We start from the raw sequence: 15,649 nt of genomic DNA, 5'->3' as shown, positions 1-15,649 counted from the left end.
TGAATGAAGGTAACATGTCAGGGAAACTGTGTGACATTAAATTTAAGCCAAGATAATAATACATAAGCAATGATTAGCCTCTATGAGATAATTTCATAGTTACTATCACCGTAAAGAAATATAGAGCTAAGTTTATTTCATGGAAATTATTTGGATATTTAAAGGGTATGTCTAAATACCTTTTTTTTAATTTGGGTATTTTTGCACTATTTCTATATGAGATGGAGTTTCACCTGATAAGTTTCTTTATTTGGCTTAAATAAGATCCACTATTCTGTTATGCCAGTGCTTTAAATATATGCATTTTTTTGAGGCACTGAGATGCTAATATAACAGAATTCATTTTTTATAACTACTAGATTAATTCTAATAAATATTTAGTTTAGAACACATTTTTATGTTATCCTTTATTGTATCCCTATGTTAGTACAGTTGAATTATTTACAGGATGAGTTTGATATAGGTCTGCAGTGTGATATAGAAGATTAAGATTATCATCGACCTAAAGAATTAACAGTGTTTCTTTAAGTAATTTCTCATATTAACTAATTATGTATAGAATTTAATTAATAACAGTCATATTAAAAATAATACAAAAGCTTTAAGTACTCTTGATGTTTTCCTGGGAAAATCACAGTTAATGTGAAAATAAACCTCCCAATCAACATTGTGTTCTTTGAGTTGTAAGTAGGGTATTCTAAAATCTCTCCAGTGGAATTAAGGTATTCAGTGAAAAAGATCTCTTATACTTTAAGGTGAGTCTCCTATTAGCTTTGTGAGAAGATAATGTCTCTGAACGACAGCTTCCTTGTGAGACTGAACAGTAATAATTACTGTATGTGATAGGAGAATTAAAATAATTGAAATCTAGGTTTTATGATATGTACTTACTTTTTCTTTAGGTTTCATTCTGATAATGACATAAATTTTCCTTTTTTCCCTCCTGAAAGTTCTTTGTTTTAGTTAATCCTCAAATGCTACCTTAAAGCCTTTCTAGAACAACCTTGGGTTGAGATAGTGTCTGGCACAAAAAAGTAAATTTGTTAATTTTCCCTTCTTTGGTGTTCTTAAATACACTATTTTGAAATGGATTGTCACAGGTAAGACCTGGGATTGATATTCAGATATTTCACAACGCATGTGGCAGGGGTTTTGTCCAATCTGAAAACATTCTGACACTCATCAGTAGTGTTCAGACCGGCTGAATGGTAATGCTGGCTGAGGGCCAGTAGCTGTTGAATGCTTTTAACTTCCCAATGTAGGTTTGAGGCAAGCCAATAATAATACAGCTAACTATTGATATATTAAAATTTTTAAATATATTAAAATTTAAAGGAAATTGAGCTGGGAGGTACCTCTGCTTTGGAGTGGACACCCAGTCTTAATACAATCCATGCATCTCTACCCGTCCAATTTGGGAAAAATACTGACAAGAACAAAATAAAGCACAATTTGAAATATGTAATCTTGGTTAGAAGACCAAAAAGAATTGTGTAAAGTTGGTTTCGTCTCTGACATAGTAAATGTTGAAATATATATTACAAATTAATATTGCAAGTGGAATGATCTATGGCTAAAATAGTTAACATATTTCATTTCTCATTTTCAGTTATTATAAACATTTCCCATTCTTAGATTTTTCCAAATTGTAGCTATATTTTAACAGTAATTTGTTAAAATTATTCATACAATTTTATACATTTTAATAAAATGTCTTCTCAATAAGAGGCAGACTAAACATGTAATGAATTTTAGCTTTCTTTCTGAACAATGTTTTTAATAGAGGTTTCATAATCCAAAGTCATAAAAATTTTGGAAATTATAGTGCCCAACTTTTGTATCTAACTTATAGCAGAATCAATATATGTGCATTTTCAGTGAAAGTTCGAATAGTGACTATTTTGGGGGAAGAGTAAACATCTACTTTTCAAGATACCTGTGTTTTAACACTTTAACACGTAATTGCTTTCTTAAAGTCTGTTTATTAACACATGCCTTATTTTTGTTTTTCTCTTCTTCTTTTTCCTCTCTCTCCACATCTGCTTCCTCGGATGCTCCCCCAAAGGAGGACAAAGTGGTTAGAATCCATGCTTTCTTTTTTATCATTTGTTTTTATAATGCTGTGAACTTTATTAAGTGAATGTTTCACCTAGTGCTGCTCGTCACAATATTTCACAAAGAAATTACATGCTAGGAAAAGCTCATACCCATGTCACATGGGAAAAAATACAATAAAATGAATATCTAGGAACATACAGTTTATATTAATAGGTAAAGTCTGGGTAGTCTGAGTTCATGGCAACACTGATAGTGTAATATAATTTAAATCATTATGAACTCATTTGTCCTCGGCTCTCTGAATTCTGATGATTCCATCTGCCTTCAGGAACAATGAACTCCTGTGAGCTCCACCCACCTCTGCATTCAGATGCACAGGCAGGTGATTGGCAACTTCATTGCAGAAAGAATTGTGTGGACACAATAGATCAAATTTAAATCAAGAGCTCAAAATAAAATGATTTTTCTATAGAACACAAGTAGAAGAGTTGCCATATTGAACCACATTTTGTCCTTTTTTCTTCCTCATGCTTAGACCTCACTCCTTAAGGGCGTGAAGGGCCCCTTCGAGCTCAGAGCGGCCAGGAAACCACACAGGGTGCACTCGGGGAGATGCACGTGGAACGGCAGTCAGCCTGGCCTTTTCATACGTACTATGTACTTCCATTTGGTGTAAATTACAATTTCCCCAAAGCTCGGTAATTTCCCAGTAAGAGACTGAGGAAATGAGCATTTTGGCCTCAATATGTCAACTTAGCTGCCTTTGTTCAACTGTTTTAAATGTAAATGACGTACTGCAGTGCATAAGTAGAAACGTGACATTAAACTGAACGTTATCTGTGTTTTTAGATTTGATGCTAGGATATGTTCATTAGGGTTTTTCTATGGAAAAGATATTAGGTGGAAAATTACATAGGGCAGGGTTTTTTTTTTTGTTTTTTTCACTAAATGTGTCTGCCTGTACCATTGGTGTATGTGAGATTATGTTAGGGACTTTTATTTTAACTCGGTAATGTACTGTATTAGAAAAAAATATAACTAGAATATAACATCTTCGGTTTCATGAATATTATTACTGTAGGTGAGCCAACATTTGAAATGTAGATAGTGTTAAATTCCTTTTAAGAATAAAAATTTAAGTAAATAATAATGCTGGTTTAATACAGACTTGGTGGTGAGACTAGCTACTCCTGTAGGGCTGGCCAGACTCATTACCCTTTGGACAAGATTTCCTACAATAGTAGGTTATTTGTGCTCATTATAATTTCTGACTGTGTAATGAAAATGCAGGTGGGCTGTATGCTTCTCAGGCTAAAAATAGAGTGGAAAGACCTGTAGAAACCAATCACTTTCAGTTATTTTCTTCACTCTGATTAGAATGTGTGTATCTACCATTTATTTTTAAATAGTTTGTCATAATTTCATTAAAAACCTTTTTTAGCCTGTTGAGGTTGTTCAATGAATTGCCTTTTTAGTCCAGGGAAACTGAATTTTGTCTTGGTGTGTTAAAGAGAATAGCTAAGTATCAAAATACTTGATTGCTATTTCTTCCCTTTATCATCTGAGTGCTTTTATTTTTAGTAGAAAAATTACAATTTACAGGGGTGTATGTGTGTGTGTGTTTGTGTGTGTGCGTGTTTATTTAGAAAGGGAAGAGGAATAAGGGTGAATAAAACTTTTCTAAAAGTAATCTCCATCCTGATCAGCATAATAATGAATTCTACTTAGTCTGTTAAATTGGTGAATAAATCCTAGTGTAGATGGCTAACATATAAGTATATCTTTTATAAAGTCCAGCAAAAAAAGCTTTAATGATCATTTTTTTGCAGCCTGGCAATATGTTTTTTTAAGCTTCACTCTCAACTTAAATCACCTCTAATAACTTGAAAGATTGAATACTTTTGTTTATAACGAAAATGAATGTCATAAAGAATCACTTGGAAATGGATATCTATAATAGCTTTAATAGGAGGCAATTATATAAGTGCATACTCTCATAGATAAAGTAATGATTATTTACTGAAAGCCCTTTTGTATATCTAAATATATAGGGATACTGCTGATTTTCCCACAGCTTGTTGAAATGGCTTTTGACTTTGATTTATTCTCTATTTAGTGACCGAGTATTGAATTTAGGTAACTCCTTTGATAATATTTAACACTTTGTTGTTCGTAAACCAGTTGAACTGCATCCACCAAATTTAATTCCTTAAGAATTTTCTATAAATTTCCATCAATGTTTCTTCTTTTGGTGGGGAGGGGATAGATTTCTGACTATAGAAACTAAAAATGATCTTGCTACATTTCTAGCTAGTATTAATTTTCACAAAAAAGTGTCAGGTTTTACAAGTTAAGAATGTTCTATAATAAATGCCAACAGTACTCTGGAAAACAGAGCCCTACCATTTTCTCATTTTTTAAATATGAAAGCTATGCATACTTAACCTTTTAAATGTCATATATAAAAAATACTTTTTTTATATAGAGATAAAAATTAATGAGGTACTATGTTTACAGAGTCATGATTTTTTAAACTGGCTTCCTCATGCCATTTTTGTTTTAAAAATTATGCTAAATGATATGTGGATAAAACATGTTTGCAGAAAATGTTCATAAAGGTAGGGATTGGGTGGGATGAGACAGTGCCCACTGGTTTGGAACTGGTCTTATTAAACAGTGTTCTCTGTGGGATGAGTGAATGAGTGATTCTTAGCAGCATAAAGAGACAATGCCCACTGGTTTGGAACTGGTCTTATTAAATAGTGTTCTCTGTGGGATGAGTGAATGAGTGATTCTTAGCAGCATAAAGAAGAAACTTACCCTCACAGACTACTCTTAAAGACCACAATGGTGATTTTGTTCTTTTCTCTTGCTAGGGTTAGATGAAGCAAGTTAGTAGAATCATAACTATTTTAAAAAATGATTTGCATGATTGCATTAAATATTTATTCTTATTATTAGAAATCTTCTCAGAGTTTTCCATATTTAGTCCGTGACATGATGAAGCATATGAACATAATTTTCAACCTTCAATCTTTTGAAAAAGGTGACTGTAAGAGTTTGCCTGGACCCACTTTCATGTTTTCTCTCTCTCTTTTTTTCAATCTGGACTCTTTGATGATGGTTTTCTCTGCAATATGGTTCTCTTAGAGATTCTCCTCAGAAAGATAATAAGAGGCCTAAGTAGAAAAGTGTATAAATAAGGAAATCTTAGGGTCTACCAGGAGGAGAGATTTTCCTTAAGCTATTTAGTTGATTAGATTTCTCAAAGTGTTTCTTCTCATTTTGTCATGCTTATCCTAGAGGGGAGTAAAATATTAAGTTGTAAAAACTTCCATGTTAGATTATTTTAAGAGCTGTAAATTTTTTGTTCAAAATCTTTTTTCTTAGGAATTTGCTGCACTGTTTTTCAAAGGTGAGAAACTTCAATCCCTTGTCTTTGGCATCACTCTTCTGGTAATGTTTGCTGCCATTCAGTAACCATTAGGAAGTTTATAGTCCTGTTTTTTCCACCACACCCTAATCATTACTTAATGTACTCCACCAGAGTTTAGAAGAACAGCCTCTTGCAGTGTAAGGAAAGAAGCTGTGGTAGGAACAGCTTTCACAAAGCTGAAGACTAAACCAAAAAGCTAAAGACTAAACTCCTTGGTTTTTTATGAACATAAGTTGCCAAGTCTCTTGTTTATATACTTAGGAGTGGAATTGCTGGGTCACGTGATAGCTCTATGTTTAACATTGTGGGGAACTGATGAACTGTTTTCCCTAGCAGCTGCACAGCAATATTTAAGGGTTACATTTTTTCCATATTCTAGTCAATACTTGTTATTGCCCTATTTTTTCCATTATAGCCATCGTGTTGCATGTTATATGATATGGTACTCTCATTGTGCTTTTTCATCTAGCTGTTTTTCAGCCAAAATTATCAAAGTGGTTTGATATCTCCAAGATGAATTTAGATTGTATGGATTTAGATTTTTATGTAAAAATGCTTCGAAGATAGCAATTTACTAAAAATGGAGTTTTCTTAAAAGGCTACCACATTCAGTATTAGATGTTTGGTTTCTTTCTTCTCTGGGGATTTTTTTATGTCCCTTAAATTAGAATTATGTAATTACTTACAAATCTGTATAAATCACCAGAACAGGAACTCTATTAAATTTTTAGTATCTTGGAATCTAATATCTGTCTATATAGACTAGCTATCAGGTACACACCAAGTAAGAGATTTTTATTACCAATTAAAAGAACTATTTTTTAAATATGCAGAAACAACTAGTATCTTCAGTTTTACCACTTTTGGCCATAGGTCCAGAATTAACACAGAAATTTAAGCCCAGAATTTAAAGGACTGTTCTTTCAGTGTGCACAAAATATTTTCTTGAGTGATTTGAGCTTTTAGGAGCACACAAAGAGGCACATGACAGCTAAGTGATATCCAGATTTCATATCATCTATCACCCAATTGTCAACATATCCCTAAGGTCTACCATCCAACAGATTTCATTAGTAGATAGATTCCCTAACATTCCTGCATCTAGTGGAAAATACATTACCAATCACAAAGAAAGCCTGCTTTGTCTGATATTAGTATAGTCCATCTCTTTTATTGTTGCTCTTTACATGGTATATCCCATTCCATCCATTTAGTTTAATCCTACTCTTATCTTTGAATTTAAAGTGTACCTCATATAGACAGTCTATTCTTAAGTCTTTTTTGTTGTGATTTTAAAATCCAACCTGACAATCTCCTCATTTTGATTAGATTTTAACCCATTCATATTTAATGTTATTGCTGGTGTAAGGATATTTATGTCTCCTATTTTACATTTTGTTTTTATATCCCAAGGTTTTGTTCCTCTCTTTCTTTTTTACTGGTTTATTCTGTGTTAAGTGAGTATTTATTTTCTAGTAATTTTCAATGAAGTGATTTTTTTCACTATATTTTCTGAAGTATTTTCTTAGTGGATCTAGGGTTTCCAATATATATCTTCATTGATGAGAATCTATTTCACATTTGCAATAACTGAATTCCAGTTGGCAATATAAATGTTAAGTCTACATAGCTCTATTACCTCGTCCCCCTTTTTTGTGCATTTATTATATATATTTTATGTCTATGTATATTAAAAACCCAATAATACATTGTTATACTTATTACTATTTTTTTTATGTCTTCTAATGAAGAGGGAATAAATAAGGGCAAATATATATTTACAAGATCTGTCATATAATGTTCTTATGTATATTTTTGGTTCTCTTCATTTCTTCATGTGAATTCAGTTTACCACCTGGTGTGTGATTCCTTACTCAAATATAACATTGCTTCCACCCACTTTGTTTGTGCTGTTATTGTCCAATACATTTGACTTCAATGTGACAGGTTTAAGTATACTAGGGTATTAATATTGTTTTATACTATTTTAAAAATAATGTAAGATAGCAAAGAAGAAGAAATAGGGAACTATACTTTTATAATTACCTATATATTACCTTTATTAGAGTTCTTTGTTTTATCATGTGAATTCATATTACTGTGTAGTGTCATTTTTGGCCTTTAGAACTTTATATAGTTTTTCTTTAAGGTGAGTCTTACAGCAGTGATCTCTGTCAGCTGTTTATCTAGGAAGATCTTTATTTTACCTACATTTTTTGTAAGATAGTTTTGATGGATGTAAGATTCTTGGTTGACAGGTTTTCTATTTCCCTTCAGCATTTCAAATACATCATTCCAGTACCTCTGGCCTCCACTGTTTTTGATGAGAAGTCAGTTATTGATCTTAGTAAGGTTGTCTTGTACATGATAAGTCTATTTTCTCTTGCTACATACAAGAATTTCTCTTGACTTGCAACATTTACTACAATGTATATGTGTTGGATATGGATCTCTTTGTGTCTGTCTTAGTTGGACTCATTGGGTTTCTTGGATGTATAGATTAATGTTTGCAATCGAATCTGGGAAGTTTCCAACCCTAATTGATTTGAATATTTTTCTATCCCTTTCTTTTTCTCTTCATTCTGTTGGTGCACCTAACAGTAGCCCAAATTTCTCTTGAAGTTCTGTACATTTTTCTTCATTCTTATTTCTCTTTTCATCAGACTATATTATCACTAATTGATCTATGTTTAAGTTCATTGATTCTTTCTTCTGCTAGTTCAAATCTAATATTAAGCCCCTCTGGTGAATTTTTCATTTTGGTTTTTTTACTTTTCAACTCTACAACCCCTTAAGTTTTAAAAATTATGTATATCTTTTTACTCCCCTATTTAATGAGACATTGTTTCTTAACTTTCTTTATTCCTTGAGCATGGTTCCTTTACTTTTTTAGACATTTATAGTAGCATCTTTAATGTCTTTGTCATGGTATCTCCAATATCTGGGTCCTCTCAGGGGAGGAGTCTATTGCCTGCTTTTTTTTTGTAAATGAGTCACACATTGCTGTTGTTTGAATGTCTCATAATTTAAAGTTTATTAATGGACATTTTACATATATATTGTAACACGTCTGAGCACTGACCCCTGTTCCTGGGGCTTGTTTCTGTTGGCTTATTCGTGTCTTTGTTTAATGAGTTGGCTCCACTATTTTAGTGAAACCTATTTCCACTACAGTGTGCAACCTCTCATTTTACTACTTATGGGAGCAGTTTGGGACATGCACACATCACTGGCCTCTTCCCTACCAGGGTTGACAGTGTTTTTAACCAGGCTGTCCTAGACTCTCTCTCTTTTTTCCTGATCTCCCTGTCAAGCTTTTAGCTAGTCTGCTTATATTGGAGCCAGTCTTTAAGGCTACTCTGATTCCAGACTCTTAGCTCTCTGTCTCCTTTGTTCTTTCTATTAAACTTCTAGCTTGTCTGTAGTTTCCCTTGTTACTATCATGGAACTATCAGTTTCCTCCTTATAGCTTAGATCAAAATGTCCATTGTTTTAACAGTGTTGCTATGCTTGAACTTTCCTGTTCTCAGTTTCAAATAAAATTATTCCCCTTAGGGAAAGCTAAAAAGCTCTGTTCTCTTATAACCTGCCTCTTCTATTAGTCAGAATTTATGTGTTACTGTTCAGGAGCTGGGGATAGGACATAAGCCTACTTTTTTCAAATAGATACTCCTGGTCTGTGAGTGTGGCCCTGAATGGAGTCAGCAACTGATGATCTTCTTGACTGACTTTTCCTAGTATATAACTTCCTCCCTGTGAGCAAGCTGGGATAAGGGTGAGTCCAGTAATCTTGGCCTGAGGTAGAGCTTCAGTCCTTCAATTGGGGATTGGTAGAGGAAGGGAACCCCGACCACTCACCTACCCCTTCCCTGGAATAGAACTTCTGCAACTTAGAAGTAGAAGTGGGAAAAAGAGACACCAGTGGCCTTCCCTTCTGGGATAGATACTATAGTCCTTGACTGAGAACTGGGGGAGGTGGAAGGATAGAGACCATGTGTTTGGCTGTACCCACCCAGAGTTGAACTTCAGGCTTGCAGAGTTGGGATAGGAGAAGGAAGGGAGTAGGTTGTAGTTCAAATGACTCTGAACTCATTATTCTTATGAAGATTTAGTGAAGTTTCTTGAATAGACATTTCTCCATTTGCTATATGTGCCCTTTGGACAATTTCCAGGGACGTCAAATGGCTGATTTTAAAATTAATTTTCATCAGTTAATGTTTGTTTTTCTGGAGAGGGAGTCTGTAGAGCTTCTCACATCAGTATTCTAGAACTTCCCCCCAAATAGACTCTGATAGTTCTGTGTTAACACTCATCACTCAAGTATTGATTCATTTATTCCTTTTTTCCATTTATTCATTCATAGATTTTCCTCCCACAAGGAGCCCTGTATGTAATTCTTTCTTTCAAAATCATCTTTTAATCACGTCAGGAAATGCAATTTTGTTGATGAAACATGCCAAGATGTACTCTTTCTGCTTAATATACATGTTCCTTCTGTGAGCTTATTATTCAATATATTGAAGTTAAAAGTGTGTAATGTAAATTGATGATTAATAATTTTTATGAAATGTTGCATTAAAGAAAATAGATTTTCTGACATTTTCCCCTATATGTATAGGAAGAAAACTGTCTGGTAATTCTATCAATAGCCCTAGTCAAACCTTTTAATGCAAAAGTATCTTGTGCTCATTTGTTCACAAGTCAACAGACCATGACCATTACTCAGATTCTATTTATTAAAACAGTTTTCAAGGTATCTTTAAAACTTCATAAAATATGTTTTCAGTTTTTCAGATACTTAATTTTTAAAAAATATGTTGCAAATCTTGAAGTTAGACACCTAGATCTTAAGAAGTCCTTGTTTTTGTATCTCTCCTTACTATAGAATTTAATAATTAAATATTTTGGAGCTGTGTATTTTGTTGTTGTGTAACATGTATATATAATAGGTTATTTTTATACATTAACTTCAACAACAAATGTTTTCAAAATTACATTTAAGTTGCTTTATAATACTGGAAAGATAACTTTATGCATTTAATTTATAAACATCTGTGCTTTAAAATATTTAATTCTCATAAAAATCTACCAAGCATTTCTGTTGACCAATACAGTGTTGCTGCATCAAATTATATGGTCAAAAGTAGAAGATTTATTTTCTACTTTCATGGGGAAATCGTTACACCTTTTGACTCTTCAGTTACTCTTTGGGAATTTTTTTTTTATTTTGGTATCATTAATCTACAATTACAGAAAGAACATTATGTTTACTAGGCTCCCCCCTTCACCAAGTCCCCCCCACATACCCCTTCATAGTCACTGTCCATCTGCGTAGTAAGATGCTGTAAAATCACTACTTGTCTTCTCTGTGTTGCACAGCCCTCCCCGTGTCCCCCATGCACTATACATGCTAATCATAATGCCCTCTTTCTTTTTCCCTGCCCTTATCCCTCCCTTCCCTCCCATCCTCCCCAGTCCCTTTCCCTTTGGTAACTATTAGTCCATTCTTGGGTTCTGTGATTCTGCTGTTGTTTTGTTCCTTCAGTTTTCCTTTGTTCTTATACTCCACATACGAGTGAAATCATTTGGTACTTGTTCTTCTCCGCTTGGCTTATTTCACTGAACATAATACCCTCTAGCTCCATCCATGTTGTTGCGAATGGTAGGATCTGTTTTATTCTTATGGCTGTGTAATATTCCATTGTGTATATGTAACCACATCTTCTTTATCCATTCATCTACTTATGGACATTTAGGTTGCTTCCATATCTTGGCTATTGTAAACAGTGCAGCGATAAACATAGGGGTGCATCTGTCTTTTTCAAACTGGAGTGCTGCATTCTTAGGTTAAATTCCTAGAAGTGGAATTCCTGGGTCAAATGGTATTTCTATTTTGAGCATTCTGAGGAACCTCCATACTGCTTTCCCCAATGGTTGAACTAGTTTACATTCCCAACAGCAGTGTAGGAGGGTTCCCCTTTCTCCACAACCTCGCCAACATTTGTTGTTGTTTGTCTTTTCGATGATGGCGATCCTTACTGGTGTGAGGTGATATCTCATTGTGGTTTTTTTTTTCTTTTTTTATTGAAGGGTAGTTGACACACAGTATTACATTAGTTTCAGGTGTACAACACAGTGATTCAACATTTATGTACATGATAATTCTAGGTACCAGCTATCACCATACCAAGTTGTTACAATATTTTGACTATATTCCTTATGCTATACCTTACATCCTGGTTACTTATTTATTTTACAATTGGAAGTGTGTTTATATATTTTTTTTTTTTGTGAGGGCATCTCTCATATTTATTGATCAAATAGTTGTTAACAACAATAAAATTCTGTATAGGGGGGTCAATACTCAATGCACAATCATTAATCCACCCCAAGCCTAATTTTCGTCAGTCTCCAATCTTCTGAAGCATAACGAACAAGTTCTTACATGGAGTACAAATTCTTACATAGTGAATAAGTTACATGGTGAACATTACAAGGGCAGTCATCACAGAAGCTTTCGGTTTTGTTCATGTATTATGAACTATAAACAGTCAGTTCAAATATGAATGTACATTTGATTTTTAAACTTGATTTATATGTGGATACCACATTTCTCTCTTTATTATTATTATTTTTAATAAAATGCTGAAGTGGTAGGTAGATACGAGATAAAGGTAGAAAACAGAGTTTAGTGTTGTAAGAGAGCAAATGTAGATGATCAGGTGTGTGCCTGTAGACTATGTGTTAATCCGAGCTAGACAAGGGCAATAAACATCCATGTATGCAGAAGATTTCTCTCAGAACATGAGGGGGGAGGTTCTAAGCCTCACCTCTGTTGCTCCCCATTTTCTCACCTGATGGCCCCCTGCGACTGTGCCTGTCTTAGGTTGTTCCTCCCTCGAGGAATCTTACCCGTCTCTGGCTAACCAGTCATCTTCTGGGGCCATACAGGGAAATGTTAAGTTGGTAAGTGAGAGAGAAGCCTTATTGTTTGAAAAGGTTAGCTTTTTACTTCTTTCATTGTGGTTTTAATTTGCATTTCTCTGATGATTAGCGATGTGGAGCATCTTTTCATGTGCCTCTTGGCCATCTGGATTTCTTCTTTAGAGAACTGTCTATTCAGTTCCTCTGCCCATTTTTTGATTGGATTATTTGCTTTTTGTTTGTTGAGGTGTGTGAACTCTTTATATATTTTGGATGTCAATCCTTTATCGGATCTGTCATTTATGAATATGTTCTCCCATACTGTAGGATACCTTTTTGTTCTATTGATGGTGTCCTTTGCTGTACAGAAGCTTTTCAGCTTAATATAGTCTCACTAGTTCATTTTTGCTTTTGTTTTCCTTGCCCAGGGAGATATGTTCAAGAAGAGGTCACTCATGTTTATGTCTAAGAGATTTTTGCCTATGTTTTTTTCTAAGAGTTTTGTGGTTTCATGACTTAGATTCAGGTCTTTGATCCATTTCGAATTAACTATTGTGTATGGGGTTAGACAGTGATGCAGTTTCCTTCTCTTACATGTAGCTGTCCAGTTTTGCCAGCACCATCTTTTGAAGAGACTGTCATTTCCCCATTGTATGTCCATGGCTCCTTTATCAAATATTAATTGACCATATATGTTTGGGTTAATGTCTGGAGTCTCTAATCTGTTCCACTGGTCTATGGCTCTGTTCTTGTGCCAGTACCAAATTGTCTTGATTACTATGGCTTTGTAGTAGAGCTTGAAGTTGGGGAGCGAGACCCCCCCCCACTTTATTCTTCCTTCTCAGGATTGCGTTGGCTATTCGGGGTCTTTGGTGGTTCCATATGAATTTTGAACTATTTGTTCCAGTTCATTGAAGAATGCTGTTGATAATTTGATAGGGATTGCATCAAATCTGTATATTGCTTTGGGCAGGATGGCCATTTTGACGATATTAATTCTTCCTAGCCAGGAGCATGGGATGAGTTTCCATTTGTTAGTGTCCCTTTAATTTCTTTTAAGAGTGTCTTGTAGTTTTCAGGGTATAGGTCTTTCACTTCCTTCGTTAGGTTTATTCCTAGGTATTTTAATCTTTTTTGATGCTATTGTGAATGGAATTGTTTTCCTGATTTCTCTTTCTATTAGTTCATTGTTAGTGTATAGGAATGCTACAGATTTCTGTGTGTTAATTTTGTATCCTGCAACTTTGCTGAATTCCGATATTAGTTCTAGTACTTTTGGGTGGAGTCGTTAGGGTTTTTTATGTACCATATTATGTCATCTGCAAATAGTGACAGTTTAACTTCTTCTTTACCAATCTGGATTCCTTGTATTTCTTTGTTTTGTCTGATTGCCATGGCTAGGACCTCCAGTACCACGTTGAATAACAGTGGGGATAGTGGGCATCCTGTCTTGTTCCCGATCTCAGAGGAAAAGCTTTCAGCCTCTCGCTGTTCAGTATGATGTTGGCTGTGGGTTTATCATATATGGCCTTTATTATGTTGAGGTACTTTCCCTCTATGCCCATTTTGCTGAGAGTTTTTATCATGAATGGATGTTGAATTTTGTTGAATGCTTTTTCAGCATCTATGGAGATGATCATGTGGTTTTTGTCCTTCTTTCTGTTGATGTGGTGGATGATGTTGATGGATTTTCAAATGTTGTACCATCCTTGCATCCCTGGGATGAATTCCACTTGGTCATAGTGTATGATCCTCTTGATGTATTTTTGAATTCGGTTTGCTAATATTTTGTTGAGTATTTTTGCTTCTACGTTCATCAAGGATATTGGTCCGTAGTTTTCTTTTTTGGTGGGGTCTTTGCCTGATTTTGGTATTAGGGTGATGTTGGCTTCATAGAATGAGTTTGGGAGTATTCCCTCCTCTTCTATTTTTTTGGAAAACTTTAAGGAGAATGGGTATTATGTCTTCCCTGTATGTCTGATAAAATTCCGAGGTAAATCCATCTGGCCCGGGGGTTTTGTTCATTGGTAGTTTTTTGATTACCAATTCAATTTTGTTGCTGGTAATTGGTCTGTTTAGATTTTCTGTTTCTTTCTGGGTCAGTCTTGGAAGGTTGTGTTTTTCTAGGAAGTTGTCCATTTCTCCTAAGTTTCCCAGCTTGTTAGTATATAGGTTTTCATAGTATTCTCTAATAATTCTTTGTATTTCTGTGGGGTCCGTCGGGATTTTTCCTTTCTCGTTTCTAATTCTGTTGATGTGTGTTGACTCTCTTTTTCTCTTAATAAGTCTGGCTAGAGGCTTATCTATTTTGTTTATTTTCTCGAAGAACCAGCTCTTGGTTTCATTTATTTTTTTCTATTGTTTTATTCTTTTCAATTTTATTTATTTCTTCTGTGATCTTTATTATGTCCCTCCATCTGCTGACCTTAGGCCTCATTTGTTCTTCTTTTTCCAATTTCGATAATTGTGACATTAGACTATTCATTTCGGATTGTTCTTCCTTCTTTAAATATGCTTGGATTGCTATATACTTTCCTCTTAAGACTGCTTTTGCTGCGTCCCACAGAAGTTGGGGCTTTGTGTTGTTGTTGTCATTTGTTTCCATATATTGCTGGATCTCCATTTTAATTTGGTCATTGATCCATTGATTATTTATGAGTCTTCGGGAATTTTTAAATGTCTGTTTCTTTTAACCTACATGGGCACACAGAAGACCAGCTGTACCATTCATTGAAGAACAAGAGTGTACAATTTTGTTTTGGTATGTGCTAAAGCAGATATGACAATTGAAGGAATAGCTGCACTTGATGAACAAACACATTACAGGAACTTTCTAGGAAGGGCAGTAATTCAAGCCTCACATTGGTAGTTAGAATAGATGCTCACAATGTTTTGTTTTACTCAAATTCTTTAATGTTTTCCTTGTTATGTTGTTATTGTTTTCTCTTAGACATTGTTAGAGTTTTTGTTACTTGGTACAATTACTTTGTTTATTTGTATGTCATACTAATTCTCCTTAAAAATATCCTTCATAGTTATATTTGCTAAGTATACCTCAAATGTTATTAGGTATCAGCAGACCCTTTGTTAGGAGTTTTGTAGAGGATATTATTCATCAAATGCAGTTTGGAGTAAGTTAATAGTTAACAATACTATTAACTTCCCTTGATATGTCTTGCTCTTTTACACTCTCATACCTTTACTTAGTTTCTTTCAGTACCAAAGTAACCT

General features: G+C 34.3%; 1 protein-coding gene across 1 annotated transcript in view; it reads left to right on the top strand.

Moving 5' to 3' along the window:
* Positions 1-15,649, top strand: part of RIMS1 (regulating synaptic membrane exocytosis 1) — a 426,962-nt gene that overhangs the window by 186,835 nt on the left and 224,478 nt on the right. The window lies entirely within an intron of this gene.

Source organism: Manis pentadactyla, chromosome 16, assembly GCF_030020395.1.
Source record: "Manis pentadactyla isolate mManPen7 chromosome 16, mManPen7.hap1, whole genome shotgun sequence".
Taxonomy (NCBI): domain Eukaryota; kingdom Metazoa; phylum Chordata; class Mammalia; order Pholidota; family Manidae; genus Manis; species Manis pentadactyla.
Note: the sequence above shows the minus strand (reverse complement) of the source record. Positions and strands in the feature narration are given on the sequence as shown.